This window comes from Hyperolius riggenbachi, chromosome 2 (genome assembly GCF_040937935.1).
Source record: "Hyperolius riggenbachi isolate aHypRig1 chromosome 2, aHypRig1.pri, whole genome shotgun sequence".
In the NCBI taxonomy this organism is placed as follows: Eukaryota; Metazoa; Chordata; class Amphibia; order Anura; family Hyperoliidae; genus Hyperolius; species Hyperolius riggenbachi.
This window is the reverse complement of record NC_090647.1, coordinates 246,847,445-246,863,932: the sequence shown is the minus strand read 5'-3', so window position 1 is coordinate 246,863,932 and position 16,488 is coordinate 246,847,445.

Here is a 16,488-nt window from a genome sequence, read left to right as displayed (position 1 = left end):
TCACCTTGTTTGTACTAACCTCAGTGCTGTCCTCCACACCAATCATCTCTCTGCCCTTTCCCTATGATTTCCCCTTCTGCTAATTTTTCCTATAAGCAACAATGTCTGCTCTCTTACATTACGCCCATATTCCCTAATTAACCCCAATATGATCTTACCTTTACTCAGCACTACCCGTAGTCCAGTATTTCTTCTTACCTCTTCATTGCCCCACACCACTCCTTTCCCATCGATCAGCATTGTTTAATTCACCCCTTCACCCACTTACCAAACCCACTATGTTCTCCTAAGGGCTCTTTCACACTAAGGGCTTGATTCACAAAGCCGTGCAAACTGTTTAAACAGTTAGCACGTGAAGTGCTGTTCGCAGCCTTTTGCGAGCGCAAAGTGCCTCAATTCGCGCGATCGCGGACTTTTGCGCGCGCACAAAAGTCAGCGATCGCGCAAATTGCTTTGTGATTCAAGCCCTAGGAGCTGTTCCATCCATTTTGACGGATTGCTCCTAGGATTCGGTAAGCGGGGTAACGTGAAAGTCTATTGACTTTCATGTACCGTTCACAGTAGACAAAGCGTTCCAGAGCGTTACATTGTAACGCTTCTTGAAGCTTTTAATGGTATGACGCAGGCTTCTTCCTGTCAAGTAAATGAGATATAGCCCCGCCAATATGCATGGAACCGCAACTTTCCGATGTCCTGCTGTTCCTTATAACGCGTACACAAAATCGCGTTCGTGCACACGTTAGTTAATTTGAAAGAACCCTAAAACTTATCCCACCAACCGTTCTGACTGCATCTCTGCCTCCAACCTGCTCACATCATTTACCCAGCTTCACTGTGTGGCCTGAGCTGTGCCCACACAGCTTAAGGTTGTCAGTGTTAATATACTTCTGTTTCTTCCACCCTAATTTCAAAATTTGTATACTGTACTAGCAAAAAATATATATGTGGTTTCAACAGCTGAAGTGGTGAATACATTTGGATCTGCCATGGTCAGTAGTAAATCCTCAGCATATGCCAATGCTTTTATTTCTTGTTTATAAGTCAGAAGGTCACTAATTTCTGAATTATGTTAAACATTTTAAATTAAATATTCTGTACGCAATTAAAAAGTTTAGGGGACAGAGGACAACCTTGCTTTATGTCATTTAACATTTTAAAAGATCTTGTAATTTCTTCATTAATTTTAAAAATGCCTTATTGATTGCTAAGCAGTGCCAGAATATTGGTAATGAACACCTCTCCTCTCTATAATGTTTTTTAATATTTCATCTATAGCTGTCCCAGGAATCCTATCAAATATTTTCAAGGACCTCTGCAGTTTTTGGCTCTTATTCAATTCACTTTTTCTCCTAAGTTTTCTCCTAGGAGATTCTTCTTCTGTCTAAAATCACTTTTTAGCACAATTCTGTCTAAAATCACTTTTTTAGCACCCTGCAAATTGAAAAGTATTAAAAAGTACGGTAGGTGAAAAAATACTGTCAAAATGATTCTGAGTATTTTCTGTCTTGCTATTATGCTTTATGCTATTATCCTCACACCATTGTTAGGTATTGGCACCTTTTTGAAGTTCTGACTCCTGCACGTTATGTGGAGATTTAACCACCCACCAGAACACCACTAAACAAGTCACCCAGATGGTGAAGTACCCTGCAGATAGTGTCTTCCCTTTGAAAGTGATGAAGATGGTTATGAAGCATGCTTGTAGTATATGTCAGTGGGCCAGATTTATCAAAGCATTACCAAGTTTTGTCTTCTAAAACTGTTCTAACCAGCAAAGGAACTGTTCTGCATGATAGTAAGAAACTTCCCAAATCCTACATAGTACCGACAGTTTAGCATGGATTTCTAGAGCTGCACTATAGTGCTGGGCCCAAACGACCGCAATACGCCCATCGGCGGTGGCCGCGGTGGCAGGCGTGGTTAGGCGGAGATCGCGTCAGCAATGACGCGATCTACCGCCGGCATCTGGCCCCGCCCACTCTGCGCCGTAACCCGCCGGCCAATTAGCAGCGCCGGCGGGTTTCAAACAGCGCAATCGGGCCAATGAGAAGTGTATAATACACTTTGTTATTGTAACAAAGTGTATTATACTGGCTGCCTCCTCCGCTGATGGTCACTCGTCGTGCGACCATCAGAGAGGACAGGCAGCCTTGCAGCTAAGTGAAAACACACACTTTTTTACCAACACAGACCCCCCGATCGCCCACCTCAGCCCTAAGAACCCCCCCTGCTCACCCCAGCACACCACATTTTGCACCCAAGCACCCCCATAAAAACCCATCAATCACTCCCTTTCACTATCTAGCGACGCTATCCCCTAGATTAGGTCCCTAACTGCCCCCTAGGGTCCCCTGATCACCCCCCCTACCCTCAGATCCCCCCCAGACCCCCCTCCCAGACCCCCCCCTGTATACTGTATACAGCTGTATAGCTGCCTTACCCACTGATCACCTGTCTATCACCCATCTGTCACCTGTCTATCACCCCTTGTCACCACCACCAATCAGAGCAGACCCTAAACTGTCCCTTGGGAGCACGTGATCACCCACCCAGACCTTCAGATTGCCCTCAGACCCCCCCCTCCTGATAACCTCCCCAGTGCATTGTTTACATCTATTCTCCCCTGTAATCCCTCACTGATCTAGCATCGTCACCCCCTGTGTCTGCCACCCATCAGATCAGGACCCAGTCTGCCCCGTGCGGGCACCTAATCAACCCCCCACGCCCTCAGATCGCCCTCAGACCCCCCCCCCCCCCCCATCTCCTTCCCAGTGCATTGTATTTGATTGTGCTGTAATTGTATTTGATTGTGCTGACATTGTATTTGTGCTGACATTGTATTTGATTGTGCTGACATCATATTTGATTGTGCTATAATTGTATTTGATTGTCCCGTGATCGGCTTTGATTGCCCTGTGATTGCCCTTTGATTGCCCTGTGATTGGCTTTGATTGGCCTGTGATTGTCCTGTGATTGCCCTGTGATTGGCTTTGATTGTCCTGTGATCGACTTTGATTGTCCCGTGATCGGCTTTGATTGTCCCGTGATTGCCCTGTGATTGGCTTTGATTGGCCTGTGATTGGCTTTGATTGGCCTGTGATTGGCTTTGATTGGCCTGTGATTGGCTTTGATTGTCCTGTGATCGGCTTTGATTGTCCCGTGATCGGCTTTGATTGTGCCGTGATTGGTTTGATTGCCCTGTGATTGGCCTGTGATTGGCTTTGATTGGCCTGTGATTGGCTTTGATTGTCCCGTGATTGGCTTTGATTATCCCGTGAATTGAGTGCCCTGCGATTGCCCTGTGATTGCCTTTGATTGTCCTGTGATTGTTTCTGATTGCCTCTGATTCCCCACTCGCCACCAACCCCCTGTCACTATCCTAGTGATCTAAAAACAGTGATCAGTGAAAACTGTCACTTTTTTAGTATCACTAGTGTTAGCAGTTAGGCCAGTTAGCTAGGCCCCTTTGTAAGTGTCAGTTAGTGCTCAGCCCACTGCACCACAGTCACTAATTAGCGTCATCACTGTCGCTAATCAACATTGGTACTATATAGTATCTGTAAGTGATCATTACTGATCGCAGTCAGATCTATTAGGGTCACTAGGATCCACAAAAAAACGCATAGTTTGCACTTGCGTTCAGCCCGCCCCACCGCAGTGACAGAATTTTTTTTTCTGATCACTGCAAAAAACACTGTACAATAGCTGTGGCACTGTAAACATCAGTTTTGATTTTTTTTTTTTTAATCAAAACTCAGTGACCACAGCTTTCTACCTCTCAAATACTCCCTTTTGCTAGGTAGGTGCTCTTTTTTTCTGGGTAGTCTCAGAGGAATACCCCCTAAATTTAGCAGTCCACCTTGGCAAGAAAGGGGTATTCCGATGATGAGGTTCTCAGGTACATGGCCCAGTCGGATGAGGACAATTGGGATGCCTCATTTGACGAATCTTCCGGGTCAGAGTTTGAACCTGAATTGAGCAGTGGCTCACTGACCGATAGTGATGACGAGGTTGAGGTCCAGGCTAGAGCCAGGCGTACCACACCCCATGTTGTTGGACCGCAGGTGGCGCAGGATCGGCCTCAAGGGCAGCAGAGTGGTGTTTGTGCTGGTCTGAGATTTCATGGTGGGGCAGGCACCAGCAGCACAACATCTCCTGGACCTAAAACCAGTACTTCCGTAGACCCTGGTGAAGTGGCGAGCACCAGCATGGAAGTTGAAACTGGTTCGGTGGCACGTGCAGTAAGATCCCAGTCACAGCCACCAAGAAGATGGGCCCGTACTACCCCTAGTTTACCATAGGTGCTGGCAAACCCAAATTGGCACTCCCCTGATTCCGCCGCACCCGTACTTCCCCCTTTCACCGCCCAGTCTGGAGTCCAGGTGGAGACAGATAATCTAGGATCGGCCCTAGACTTTTTCTATCTGTTCTTCACCCAGGATCTCTTAGACTTAATTGTGGCAGAGACCAACCGTAAGGCCACACAATATATAACCGCCAATCCGGAAAAGTTCCTTGCCCAGCCTTTTCGGTGGAAACCAGTCCAAGTTTCTGAAATTAAAATTTTTTTGGGCCTTCCCCTTCACACGGGACTAGTAAAGCAGAATGTGTTGCGGTCTTATTGGTCTACTGACCCAGCATATCATGTTCCCCTGTACTCTGCTGCCATGTTCAGGACACGATTTGAGAACTTCCTGCGCTTCCTGCACTTCAGTAACAACGAAACCTGTCATCGAAGTGACCACCCTGCTTTTGACCGGCTCCACAAAATTCGACCCCTTATAGACCACCTGTCATCCAGATTTGCAGATGCTTATACCCCCCTGACCAGGACATCTGCGTAGACGAGTCCCTCATACGTTTTACCGGGCGCCTTCGCATCAAACAGTACATCCCAAGCAAACGCGCCCGGTATGGGGTGAAACTGTATAAGCTCTGTGAAAGGGCCACAGGCTATACATCTTATTTTAGGGTCTATGAGGGAAAAGACTCAAAATTGGAGCCGGTTGGATGCCCTGACTACCTGGGGAGCAGTGGAAAGGTTGTGTGGGACTTGGTGTCACCCTTGTTCCAGAAGGGGTGCCATCTTTTTGTGGACAATTATTACACAAGTGTGGCCCTCTTTCAGCATTTAAAAATAGAAAAAATCCGATGCTGTGGCACCGTGCAGCCTAGTCGCTGGGGCTTCCCCCAACGGCTCATTACCACCAGACTTGAATGGGGGTAGAGGGCCGCCTTGTGTGCTGACGACCTGCTCGCGGTGAAATGGAAGGACAAGAGGGAGGTTTACTTCCTGTCCACCATTCACGCAGACACGACAGTTGAAATTCAATGGCGAACTGAGGTCTTTGAAAAACTCCTTGTCGTCCACGAGTATAATACTAACATGGGAGGGGTGGACTTCAATGACCAGAGGTTAGCACCCTATTTAGTTGCCCGAAAAACAAGACGCTGGTATAAAAAAGTGTCTTTTTACCTTATTCAATTGGCAATTTACAACAGCTTTGTTCTCTACAGTAAGGCTGGGAGAACTGGATCGTTTATTCAATTTCATAAACAGATCGTGATGGAACCTTCTGTATCCAGGAGGTGCCGTGGCCCAACCCCAAGATGCAACTAGCCGGCTGCATGGAAGGCATTACGCGCAGGGGCAAACGCAGGATTTTTAAGGGGGGGGGTTCCTGAAAGGTCCAGAAGCACGTATGTCCCGAGTGCTTCCGAATACAGGTGGCTCCATACTGCCCATGCACAAATGTGCGCTGGCGTATTACGGAGCTGCCTATCTTTGGAAGTACTCAAGGACACTAGTGTTTCTGAGGGCTTCTGGTAGCAGCAAATGTGAACGGGGTACAGCGCTGGAACAACTCCCCAAGAGAGGAACAGGAGATAGACTTAGTTTGGACAATTCAGTGGAATATGCTACATAGTTTCACATAGCGCAAGCGATACCCATATGATGCAGGGATATATGCATCTGCGGAAGATGTCGGCGCTACATAAATACTAAATAATAATATTTTGCCTCACCAGGATTGCACTTTTATTTAGCTTTCCTGTAAGACAAGAACACACAGTCAGCTCTAGGGGAAGAGGGAAACAAAGGTGAATGAAGGAGGCTGGTGCACACCAAGAGTGCTTCTGAGCGTTTTTCAAATCAACAGTGATTTGAAAAGCGCTTGGCTAATGTTACCCTATGTGGGTGTTCCCACAGCAGCGTTGTGATTTTTTCAAAATCGCAGGTATACTGCATGTAGCATGTTTTTGAGCAATTCATTCAAAAATCGCTCTGAAAATCACTTCACAAAATCACACTCACAAATTGCTAGCGATTGCTATTGTCATTTTGGCGTTGCACTAGCCCAGAGAGAAGAGTGGAGAAATTGAGAATAGCCTGAGATGGAGCAGAGAACTTATCTGTATTGAAGTCCCACATCACACAGGCTACTTGCCTGTAATCGGACTCCTGTCCCTGTCAGTCTCTCACACAAGTCAGAAAGAAGCCCTCCTGGAGTCTAGGGACTGTCAAAAACTTTTCAGCTTGTTAAACACCTTACCCACACATGCAGTCATTATAACAATGGGGAGAGACCAGACAGATGTTTGCCCACAGACCCTGAGTCCAGGCAAGCTCTGCATCATGCTGTGCATATTTACCAGCTTGCCTGCACTCTAATTTCAACATGTCTGACACTTCTGTGCTGTGGAGAGTCCAGGACTCCATAATCAACATTCTCTCACTGCAGGCTGCATCTTCTTGTTAAGGGTTGTGAGGGGAAGCTCGGCTGCCTCTCTCATTCTATTAGCTGGAGGGAGGCACCAGAAGTAAGAAGGGAGGGAGAATGAGGCTGTTTATATTATGCGGGCTTCCCTGGCTGAATACACAGCTTAGTGCAGGGGGGAGGTTCCAGACACCCGGAATAGCCCCCTGAGTTCGCCAGTGACGCCTATCCAATTCCGAGTACCCCAGGTCACCGAATCCGAAGAAAATGTCGTGTCTGCAGCAGGGCTGGAATAAGGCTTGACACCACTGTTTATTGTCCCACCTGTCCTGACCAGCCTGGCCTATGCCTAGGGGAGTGTTTTGAGAGGTACCACGAGCAGGTACACTATTAGAGAGAAGGGAACTCCAGACACAGCGGTAGGCACACAAGGGTCTCTCAGTGCTATTTCACACTGCTGCGATGCGTTAGGGCAAAATGCCTAGCGAAAGTCACACTTTGCGGTCCCCCCCTACGCCGGAAGTGCTTGACTTAACGCTAGTGCATGCCTACGTTACTGCGTGGCTTCTGTGGCAATATCGATCGGCCCGGAAGTCATGTTAGTCTATGGCGACGCAGTTCATTACTAGGCCGAATGCTACTCTTGTGGTATTGCCTGAAGGTCTGTTTTGGACGATACGGTGCGGCGGGCTCGACCCACCGGATATGTCAATATGCAGTGTGAAACCAAACATCTGGTTTCCAGAGACCCTAATACACAGGGCTGCCAGAAACCTCTCCTTTCACTTGGGACAAATTGCGTGATGTACTTCGCCACAACTCTGTGCGATTTGCACTTCGCACATTGTCCCATGGGGGAGGAGAGATTTGTCCTTGGGAGGTAAGTTAAAAAAAAAAGAAACAAAAAAAAAAAAAGGTAAGCAAAAAAGTTAATGTTTGGTTCGCAATGTTAAGGTTTTAAAAAAGTTTAAAGTTTATTAATGTTAATGAAGTAATTGCTTTGCTGCTTTCTTGTTTTTTGGGGTTTTTTTTGTATTTTTTTTTCTCTTTTTCCATCCATTAACCTTCCAGGTGGACCGAGCGAACGACTAACCAGCTGCAGCACTGATGGTGCATCCTGACAGAACATTGCGCGTCTGTCAGGTTACACAAAATCGGTGCATGCAGCGCTGCAGGACGAGATTTCTCCTCCGCAGTCAAAAGGAGACGTTTGCCGAGGCATATGGGCCGAGGAGCGGTGTTGGAGTTTCATATGCTTTGGCAAGCACTTTGTATCAAAAAAGAACTCTGGCAATGATTTGTTCATCCACATCGATCGGTGTGAATTGATAAATCAGGTTTGCCAGGGCATACGAGCTGGTGGGTTTGGATTTTTGGGGGCGGCAGCTCCTATGTCCTGGCAGACGCCTTCCCCTCCTTATTGTATTGTTTTGTCTTTTTTCTTCTCTCTTTTTTCTATCCAGACCGACCAATCAGCTGCAGCACTGATTGTGCATCCTGACAGAAGCATTGTGCTTCTGTCAGGTTACACAAAATCGGTGCATGCAGCGCTGCAGGACGAGAGTTCTCCTCCGCAGTCAAAAAGATACGTTTGCCGAGGAGCGGTGTTGGGGTTTTATATGCTTTGGCAAGCACTTTGTATCAAAAAAGAACTCTGGCAATGATTTGTTCATCCACATCGATCGGTGTGAATGGATAAATCGGGTTTGCCAGGGCATACGAGCTGGTGGGTTTGGATTTTTGGGGCGGCAGCTCCTATGTCCTGGCAGACGCCTTCCCCTCTTTTTTTTTTTCAAATTTTTTTGGCAGATATTTTTTCATCCACATTGATTGATTGATTGTTTGACGTTCATTTTTCCTTTCAGCCCAGAGTACATTACCCTTATGCCCAATATAAGGAGTATAGCAGAAACTCCTAATACTGGCCATACATGTAATGATTGCAGAGACCCTAAAATGCCAGGACAGACCCTACGAATGATGCCATTTTGGAAAGAGGACACCCCAAAGTATTCCGTTAGGTGCATGGTGAGTTCATAGAATATTTTATTTTTTGTCACAAGTTAGCAGAAATTGTGTTTTTTTTTTCTTCCACAAAATGTCATTTTCCGCTAACTTGTGACAAAAAATAAAATTTTCTATGAACTCGCCCTGGCCCTCATGGAATACCTTAGCGTGTATTCTTTCCAAAATGGGGTCATTTGTGGGGTTTGTTAACTGTCCTGGCAAGTGTGTGTGTGTGGGGGGGGGGGTGCTAAGTTGTAAGCACCCCTGTAAAGCCTGAAGGTGCTCATTGGACTTTGGGCCCCTTAGCACAGTTAGGGTGCAAAAAAGTGCCACACATGTGGTATTGCCGTACTCAGTAGAAGTAGTTTAATGTGTTTTGTGGTGTATTTTTACATATACCCATGCTGGGTGGGAGAAATATCTCTGTAAATGACATTTTTTTTATTTTTTTACACACAATTGTCCATTTATAGAGATATTTCTCCCACCCAGCATGGGTATATGTAAAAATACACCCCAAAACACATTAAACTACTTCTCCCGAGTGTGACGATACCACATGTGTGGCACTTTTTTGCACCCTAACTGCGCTAAGGGGCCCAAAGTCCAATGAGTACCTTTAGGATTTCACAGGTCATTTTGAAAAAATTTCGTTTCAAAACTACTCCTCACGGTTTAGGGCCCCTAAAATGCCAGGACAGTATAGGAACCCCACAAATGACCCCATTTTAGAAAGAAGACACCCCAAGGTATTCCGTTAGTAGTACGGTGAGTTCATAGAAGATTTTATTTTTTGTCACAAGTTAGCGGAAATTGATTTTTATTGGGTTTTTTTCACAAAGTGTCATTTTCCGCTAACTTGTGACAAAAAATAAAATCTTCTATGAACTCCCCATACTACTAACGGAATACCTTGGGGTGTCTTCTTTCTAAAATGGGGTCATTTGTGGGGTTCCTATACTGTCCTGGCATTTTAGGGGCCCTAAACTGTGAGGAGCAGTCTTGAAACAAAATTTCTCAAAATGACCTGTGAAATCCTAAAGGTACTCATTGAACTTTGGGCCCCTTAGCGCAGTTAGGGTGCAAAAAAGTGCCACACATGTGGTATCGCCGTACAAAGGAGAAGTAGTATAATGTGTTTTGGGGTGTATTTTTACACATACCCATGCTGGGTGGGAGAAATATCTCTGTAAATAGACAATTGTGTGTAAGAAAAGCAAAAATTGTCATTTACAGAGATATTTCTCCCACCCAGCATGGGTATGTGTAAAAATACACCCCAAAACACATTAAACTACTTCTCCCGAGTGCGGCGATACCACATGTGTGGCACTTTTTTGCACCCTAACTGCGCTAAGGGGCCCAAAGTCCAATGAGTACCTTTAGGATTTCACAGGTCATTTTGAGAAATTTAGTTTCAAGACTACTCCTCACGGTTTAGGGCCCCTAAAATGCCAGGACAGTATAGGAACCCCACAAATGACCCGATTTTAGAAAGAAGACACCCCAAGGTATTCCGTTAGTAGTACGGTGAGTTCATAGAAGATTTTATTTTTTGTCACAAGTTCGCGGAAAATGACACTTTGTGAAAAGAAACCAATAAAAATCAATTTCCGCTAACTTATGACAAAAAATAAAATCTTCTATGAACTCACCGTACTACTAATGGAATACCTTGGGGTGTCTTCTTTCTAAAATGGGGTCATTTGTGGGGTTCCTATACTGTCCTGGCATTTTAGGGGCCCTAAACCGTGAGTAGTCTTGAAACGAAATTTCTCAAAATTACCTGTGAAATCCTAAAGGTACTCATTGGACTTTGGGCCCCTTAGCGCAGTTAGGGTGCAAAAAAGTGCCACACATGTGGTATCGCCGTACTCAGGAGAAGTAGTATAATGTGTTTTGGGGTGTATTTTTACACATACCCATGCTGGGTGGGAGAAATATCTCTGTAAATGGACAATTGTGTGTAAAAAAACCAAAAAAATTGTCATTTGCAGAGAGATATCTCCCACCCAGCATGGGTATGTGTAAAAATACACCCCAAAACACATTATACTACTTTTCCCGAGTGCGGCAATACCCCATGTGTGGCAAGTTTTTGCACCCTAACTGCGCTAAGGGGCCCAAAGTCCAATGAGTACCTTTAGGATTTCAAGGGTCATTTTGAGACATTTGTTTTCAAGACTACTCCTCACGGTTTAGGGCCCCTAAAATGCCAGGGCAGTATAGGAACCCCACAAATGACCCCATTTTAGAAAGAAGACACCCAAAGGTATTCCGTTAGGAGTACGGTGAGTTCATAGAAGATTTTACTTTTTGTCACAAGTTAGCGGAAAATGACACTTTGTGAAAAAAACCAAAAAAATCAATTTCCGCTAACTTGTGACAAAAAATAAAATCTTCTATGAACTCACCGTACTCCTAACAGAATACCTTTGGGTGTCTTCTTTCTAAAATGGGGTCATTTGTGGGGTTCCTATACTGTCCTGGCATTTTAGGGGCCCTAAACCGTGAGGAGTAGTCTTGAAACCAAATGTCTCAAAATGACCCTCGAAATCCAAAAGGTACTCATTGGACTTTGGGCCCCTTAGCGCAGTTAGGGTGCAAAAAAGTGCCACACGTGGTATAGCCGTACTCAGGAGAAGTAGTATAATGTGTTTTGGGGTGTATTTTTACACATACCTATGCTGGGTGGGAGAAATCTCTGTAAATGGACAATTGTGTGTAAAAAAAAATCAAAAGATTGTCATTTACAGAGATATTTCTCCCACCCAGCATGGGTATGTGTAAAAATACACCCCAAAACACATTATACTACTTCTCCTGAGTACGGCAATACCACATGTGTGATCCCTCTTTGCAGCCTAGGTGCGCTAAGGGGCCCAACGTCCAATGAGCACCTTTAGGCTTTACAGAGGTGCTTACAATTTAGCACCCCCCAAAATGCCAGGACAGTAAATACACCCCACAAATGACCCCATTTTGGAAAGTAGACACTTAAAGGTATTCAGAGAGGGCTATGGTGAGTCCGTGGCAGATTTCATTTTTTTTTTGTCACAAGTTAGCAGAAATGGAATTTTTTTTTTGTCACAAAGTGTCATTTTCCGCTAACTTGTGACAAAAAATAAAATCTTCTATGAACTCACTATGCCTCTTTGTGAATACTTTGGGATGTCTTCTTTCCAAAATGGGGTCATTTGGGGGGTATTTATACTATCCTGGAATTTTAGCACCTCATGAAACCTGACAGGTGGTCAGAAAAGTCAGAGATGCTTTAAAATGGGAAAATTCACTTTTTGCACCATAGTTTGTAAACGCTATAACTTTTACCCAATCCAATAAATATACACTGAATGGGTTTTTTTTTAATCAGACAAGTAGCAGAATAACTTTCGCGCTCAAATGTATAGGAAATTTTACTTTATTTGAAAAATGTCGGCACAGAAAGTTCAAAAAGTCATTTTTTTGACAAAATTCATGTCTTTTTTGATGAATATAATAAAAACTAAAAATCGCAGCAGCAATCAAATAGCACCAAAAGAAAGCTTTATTAGTGAGAAGAAAAGGACGTAAAATTCATTTAGGTGGTAGGTTGTGTGACCGAGCAATAAACCGTGAAATATAGCAAAGAAATGAACAGCGCTACTTAAAAACAGATGAATGCTTACCTGCAAAAAAGTGCAGACATACAACCTGTCTACCACTTGGAGGATGTTAGTTTTTCCACTAACAGCTTGCATGCAATTTGTTAGGTACTCGTCCCTCCCACTGTCGAAGAAGTCTTTCCACAATGGGAGGGGACCAAACACTAACTAAATCCTACCTATGCATATGCATAGCCTGGGCTCGCTACCAGTAAAATTAAGAACTGCACAGAAAAAGTGGGATCAGCGCATCACCAGGCCGCCTCTGAATGGCCTCAGCTCAGAGATGCGCTGAGCCCCCCCAGAGACTACAAACGCACCTTGAACCCAAACAGAGGCTCTGCATATACACCAAAGGAAAAGTAACAAGTGGGAGCAGCTGGCCAGAATTAAATCAAACATAGCAAAGAAATGAACAGCGCTACTTAAAAACAGATGAATGCTTACCTGCAAAAAAGTGCAGACCCCACTCATGGGATACAAATACACAATGAGCACACATACAACCTGTCTACCACTTGGAGGATGTTAGTTTTCACTAACAGCTTGCATGCAATTTGTTAGGTACTCGTCCCTCCCACTGTCGAAGAAGTCTTTCCACAATGGGAGGGGACCAAACACTAACTAAATCCTACCTATGCATATGCATAGCCTGGGCTCGCTACCAGTAAAATTAAGAACTGCACAGAAAAAGTGGGATCAGCGCATCACCAGGCCGCCTCTGAATGGCCTCAGCTCAGAGATGCGCTGAGCCCCCCCAGAGAGTACCTAACAAATTGCATGCAAGCTGTTAGTGGAAACTAACATCCTCCAAGTGGTAGACAGGTTGTATGTGTGCTCATTGTGTATTTGTATCCCATGAGTGGGGTCTGCACTTTTTTGCAGGTAAGCATTCATCTGTTTTTAAGTAGCGCTGTTCATTTCTTTGCTATGTTTGATTTAATTCTGGTCAGCTGCTCCCACTTGTTAGTTTTCCTTTGGTGTATATGCAGAGCCTCTGTTTGGGTTCAAGGTGCGTTTGTAGTCTCTGGGGGGGCTCAGCGCATCTCTGAGCTGAGGCCATTCAGAGGCGGCCTGGTGATGTGCTGATCCCACTTTTTCTGCGCAATTCTTAATTTTACTGGTAGCGCGCCCAGGCTATGCATATGCATAGGTAGGATTTAGTTAGTGTTTGGTCCCCTCCCATGGAGGAAAGACTTCTTCGACAGTGGGAGGGACGAGTACCTAACAAATTGCATGCAAGCTGTTAGTGGAAACTAACATCCTCCAAGTGGTAGACAGGTTGTATGTGTGCTCATTGTGTATTTGTATCCCATGAGTGGGGTCTGCACTTTTTTGCAGGTAAGCATTCATCCGTTTTTAAGTAGCGCTGTTCATTTCTTTGCTATGTTTGATTTAATTCTGGTCAGCTGCTCCCACTTGTTAGTTTTCCTTTGGTGTATATGCAGAGCCTCTGTTTGGGTTCAAGGTGCGTTTGTAGTCTCTGGGGGGGCTCAGCGCATCTCTGAGCTGAGGCCATTCAGAGGCGGCCTGGTGATGCGCTGATCCCACTTTTTCTGCGCAATAAACCGTGAAAGCTGCAGTGGTCTGAACGGAAAAAAAGTGCCTGGTCCTTTAAGGGAAGGTTCAGGGAGGGTAGTGAAAAAATAAAAATCAATTTCCACTTACCTGGGGCTTCCTCCAGCCCGTGGCAGACAGGAGGTGCCCTCACCGCCGCTCCGCAGGCTCCCGGTGGCCGACCCGACCTGGCCAGGCCGGCTGCCAGGTCGGGCTCTTCTGCGCTCCAAGGTCCGGCACTTCTGCGTCCCATGCGGGCGCGCTGACGTCATCGGACGTCCTCCGGGCTGTACTGCGCAGGCGCAGAACTACTGCGCCTGCGCAGTACAGCCCGGAGGACGTCCGATGACGTCAGCACGCCCGCGTGGGACGCAGAAGTGCCGGGCCTTGGAGCGCAGAAGAGCTCGACCTGGCAGCCGGCCTGGCCAGGTCGGGAGGGCCACCGGAGACCACCAGGAGCCTGCGGAGCGGCGGTGAGGGCACCTCCTGCCTGCCACGGGCTGGAGGAAGCCCCAGGTAAGTGGAAATTGATTTTATTTTTTCACTACCCTCCCTGAACCTTCCCTTTAAGGGGTAGAAAGACTGTGGTCCTCAAGTGGTTAAAACAGTGCAAATCCATTCCTAAACTGCTGCAGATTAAGAAGTGCTCAATAGCAGTTCTACAAATTTCAGGCTAGACATGATTTGCGAAGGGCTCCTCCCCCCTGCTGAATTCCTCCTCAGAGCCTGCTGACAGCAGATGTGTTGGTTACCTCAGCAACAGCAATTTCCCTCACACACTGCACTGCCTGAGAGACCTTCCTAGCATCCCCTATTATTAACAGTTTAAGAAGGAATCTGCACTATTTAGTGATTTCTTAAAGGCGTTATCAGGCAATATGACCAAAATAAGCGCTACTTACCCAGGGCTTCCTCCAGCCCCAAGCTCCCAGCACGTCCCTCGCCGCAGCTCTCCCCGCAGCCGTTCGCCGCAGCTCCATCCTGGTCCCTGGCGATGATGAGGTCAGCAGTGCTGTCAATCACCGCCACGTGGACCGGAGCAGACTGCTCCGGTCCACATGGCGGTGATTGACAGCGCCGCTCGCGCAGGCGCAGTACAGGCCAACCTAGAGGTCGGCCTGACGTCATCGCCGGGGACCGGGACGGAGCTGTGGGCAACGGCTGATGGCAGACCTGCAGTGAGGGATGTGCTGGGAGCTTGGGGCTGGAGGAAGCCCCGGGTAAGTAGCGCTTATTTTGATCATATTGCATGATAACTCCTTTAGGATGGCCATACATGGTACAATTTTTCATTTTTTTCATTTAATTTAGTTCGATTATTCCGTTAGATCAAATATAAAGATTTTTCCAGCATGTCCAATCAGATTTTTCTTGAAAAAAACGAGATAATCATTCGAATTTCTTGATCGAAATTTTTTTTTGTTTCTCATACAGTTGTTTTTCAGCAGGTTTTCAATTAGGTGTTGAATTTTCAAACCACTTACAAACTTATTTTTGTTAAAATTATGTTCCTATTTTCTGTGGTACTTGTTGAAATAGAAAATTTCAACCTTGGGAAGTATAAGGGCTCTTTCACAGTGCGACATTAAAGTCGCACGTTACAACAACATGTAACGCACAATAACTTACAGCAATGAAAAATCAATGGGATGTTCACAGTGCAGACATTGCGTTGGTGTCTAACGCTGCACGTTAAATGAAAGTGCTGCATGCTATGCATTTTACACGTTTTTAGCTGCGTTAGACTGTTTGCACATGCTCAGTAATGTTTTCTTTTTTTTTAACGCATGCACCGTTTTAGTTCTATCACTGTGCGACGAAAACGCAGGGCTATATAACGTCCAAGCTATAGTCTTTCAATGCGCTGCATTAGGGGCACGTTATGCAACCTTAACATCGCATTAAACGCAAGGTCTTACTGTGTAAGAGGCCTTAAAGTGAACCTTAACTGAAAATAAGAACAAGCGTTTCACTTACCTGGGGCTTCGACTAGCCCCCCCGCAGCCGTCCTGTGCCCGCGGCGTGCCAAACTGATCCTCTGTTCCCTCACTGCGGCTTAGTTTTGTTTCTGTCGACTGATCAGTTGGTGGTCCACTGCACCTGCAGGGCCCTGACTGCGCACATCCCTGTAAGCATTCATATCTGCAAAAGCATCCTGCACAGGCACAGCAAGAGAAAACCTCTTGAACGCGTACGAGGATGAACACGACCAGGGCCGTGCAGGCGCAGTGGACTGCCGACTGATCAGTCAGCAGAAACTAAACTAAGCTGCGGTGGGGAACGGAAGATCGGTTTCAGACACCGCGGCACAGGACGGATGCAGGGGGCTGGTCGAAGCCCCAGGTAAGTGAAACTCTTGTTCTTATTTTCAGTTAAGGTTTACTTTAAAACTATTGTAGTCCCATCCTGTTAAACATGTTTGTTCCCTAACTAACATGCTGATCCAATAGCTTTAATACATTTTGATTTATTTAAAATGATTGAGTTTGCTGATCAGGTAGGTGTAGAGGATTTATCCTGTATTCACTGTCTGTATGATTGTTCAAGGTCACTTACAGCCC